We start from the raw sequence: 3,200 nt of genomic DNA on the forward strand, positions 1-3,200 counted from the left end.
CATAACAATGGGTCATTTTTGGTTTTCTGCGTTAAAATGCGGGGGGGCGTGGGGGGTGTGAGTGCGTGCGTGTGCGGTGTGGTGTGTTTGTGCTTGCTTTCCAGCTGCACAAATCCAGGCGGATTCAGCTTTCCTGGGAGCCCCAAACTGTGTTGCTCTTGGATATTGGATATTTTGCTCTTGGACTTGCATATTTTGACACTCTGATATCTTCGACTTCTCTCTTTAGACTTCGGTATCTACTTACAATCCTACCTCTTTAGACTTAGTTATCTGTTTACACTTCCATAGAACCTTTACTTCGATTACACGGGATACCTACTTAGGCTTACTCGGTGACACAGGGTAAGCGTAGGTACCTCTACCTATCCAGACTGACTTCTGGTTTAAATTCCTTCACCTACATCATCTCTTTTTGCATTTTAAACTCCTTTATTTCTTAACATAGAGACAAGTTCTTTTTTATTTTAAAACCCTATCTATCTCCATTGAGATTTTTTAATAATTTCTATAACATAGCAGGTACAGGTTTGTATTTTGAAATCCTTTTACATATGTATATATATACACACATAAAAACGAATATTATTTTTCAATATATATATATATAAAGGCGAGAGATTTTTCTCTACTGCAATGCCTCGCACCCATATTTCCAGTTCTTAACATGGTTAATCACACACACACACACGAGTTTTCAGGCATTTTGGGGCTGTGACCCCCCTTCTCTGGGGGGAAACCTCCCCGTGACACCTTCATCCCCCACTCACCTGCTCCTCTGTTTCATCATCACGCCCCCGCCCCCAGTGACGTTGGGGGGCCCCAAATGACATCATCACCCCCCAGGCCCCTCCACATGCCTCCACACTTTTTAATCACCCCCCCAAAAAAGGCACAAAACAAGGAAAACAGCTACTTTAATAATGCCATTTACATATGTAGGCGCCCCCCCGAAAAGGGGAGCTCCGCCAGAAAAATAAAATGGGGGCAGCCCCCCCAAACGGCTGCAGCCCCCCCGGCCCCTGTCCCGCAAGCCGGCGGCTGCCCCACGCCGCGGGGGGAGCCTGCCGGGGGACGGTGCCGCACCTCTCGCTCAGGCTCTGCTCTGCCGTGCTCCCCCTCCGTTCCCGCGCTGGGACGGGCTCCCCGGGGCAACGAACCTCCCCGCTCCCTCTTGGCCCGGGACTCGCCCCACCACGCAGCCCTCGCTGCCGCACCCGCGGGGCACCCGCCGGAGACAGAGCCGGGAGCCTCCAGGCACGGGGCCGGCCCCTTACCCTCGGGACGCTTCACGACAGGCAGGCCAACCTGGGCCGGGGGGTACCTAGCGAGCATCACGAGACGCTTGCAACAAGACACCTGAAAAACAAAAAGCCCAAGCGATATTTCAGCATGTGAAAAAAATAGCACAGCAGCGAGTAGAAGAATTCAGTCAGAGCAAGGGAGAGGAGAGCAGTTGAGCTCAAGGAGGATTCGAGGTAAGCAGGTCAGCTCCAAATACAAGACATCCTTTAAAAGCTAGAGCGACCTGAACGCTTCCCATCAGCATTAAGACTAACCGGTACGATTCCAAACACGTTCTTCGCATACAAGCACACGCTCTTGCCGGCGTTGGAAAACGTCTCACCCCTTCCTTACGGCACGGCTGCAGGGAGACGACCCTGCGAGGCTGCAGGGCGAGGGCGTACCGCAATCAGAATCTACGCTTATAGGTCCGCCGCAACAGCTACGGCCCTCGCAGCTGCTGCTGCACATCTTGCTGGCTCGGTCGACAAAGCTGGAAGCGAAGCGTAACGCTTTCGAGGGGAAAAGGAAAAGCAAAGGACAAATCGCAGCAATTCGCTTCATACTAAAAAAGCTGTGCGTGTGTTTATAAACATCCAATAAAAATACTTCTGCTGGAGAAGGACTGGATTTTCCTTTGGCATTAATTTAACTTGCACAGCTGTGAATCGATACCAGTAGATTATCTGTCTCCAAGATACGCAGTTATCATTTGACCAGGGGTTTTTTGCGCCTTACGTCATTAGGAGCGACATCTGGCCAGCCGCGCCGCCCAAGAGAGATGCTGCTGAACTGCCAAGGAAACTGCTGAACTGCCAGGGAAACGCACCCTTGAAAGCCAGACAGAAAGTACTTCAGAGCACTCCGTCAAAAGAGCGGGGGGGAAAACACCCCGTAACGTTCAGTTGCCTCTCCTGGTCAACGTTTAGAACAAATACCTAACTGCTTAAACACACCTAAGCAATTGTACGCCGCAGCTAGTTGGCAGTTACAGCTGAAACAACGCAAGGCAGTTTGTAGATCCAATTTTAACTTTTTTTTCCTAAAGTTACACCTAGGAGAGAAAAATCCATGACAGAAGAGATCCCCCATACGGTTTTACTTTGGGGGCAGAATCCAATCCCCGGGGCTGCAACGCGTAAGGCTACCAAAAAGGACCGGCAGATTTGCTAACGCTTCTGGCTGCGCCGAAGCATGCAGAGGAACGCGTGTTGATGACATCTCGGCTGTTGCAACTGAGAACCAGCGATGCCATCAACTTCTGGAAGACGTGCTGTGCTCGGGTCTTCGGAAGCAAACGGACTTTTTTTTTTTTTTTTTTTTTTTTTTTAAGAGAGTGGAAAGTCTTGCTGCTGCTGACTTCCACTGCCAAGCGCATCATCTCTGAAGATCCCCACTCTGATGGGGAGCTCATAAAACACAACTTCTTTGAATGAGAAAGATTTCCATTCTGGAAAATCTCTTTCCAGCTGAAGTAAGAAATCACACGCTGTAGGTTAAGAAAAAAGGATGCTGCCGAAGCAGTAACTCACCGAAACCACGTCAGGACTCGCTGTCGCTACTTACAAGGCTGGCAATGCTTCTTGGGAAAGCGACGCCGATTCCTCCTCTTTTGTCCACGTCTCTCCTTGGACCTTGATCGCTTTTAGTACGGACGCTAGTATCGCAGTAAGCTTTTCAAGACCTACTGTAAGATATTTTAAAAACTTTGTGACTGAAAAAGCACACAGCTTTTATGACAAAAACAAAGCCTGTTTCTTCCGAACACCTGAACTCTCACAAACATTGTCTTTCCTCTTTTACGATGCAATTATTTTCCCAATAGCATTTCCTAGTAAGCGCACAGAAACACAAGATTGCGCTTTCAGGAAGGCAAAATAAACGGAGGGAAGCCGACTTTACACAGGCGTTAACAC

The sequence above is a fragment of the Platalea leucorodia genome, assembly GCF_965183815.1.
Source record: "Platalea leucorodia genome assembly, chromosome: 11".
NCBI classification, from domain to species: domain Eukaryota; kingdom Metazoa; phylum Chordata; class Aves; order Pelecaniformes; family Threskiornithidae; genus Platalea; species Platalea leucorodia.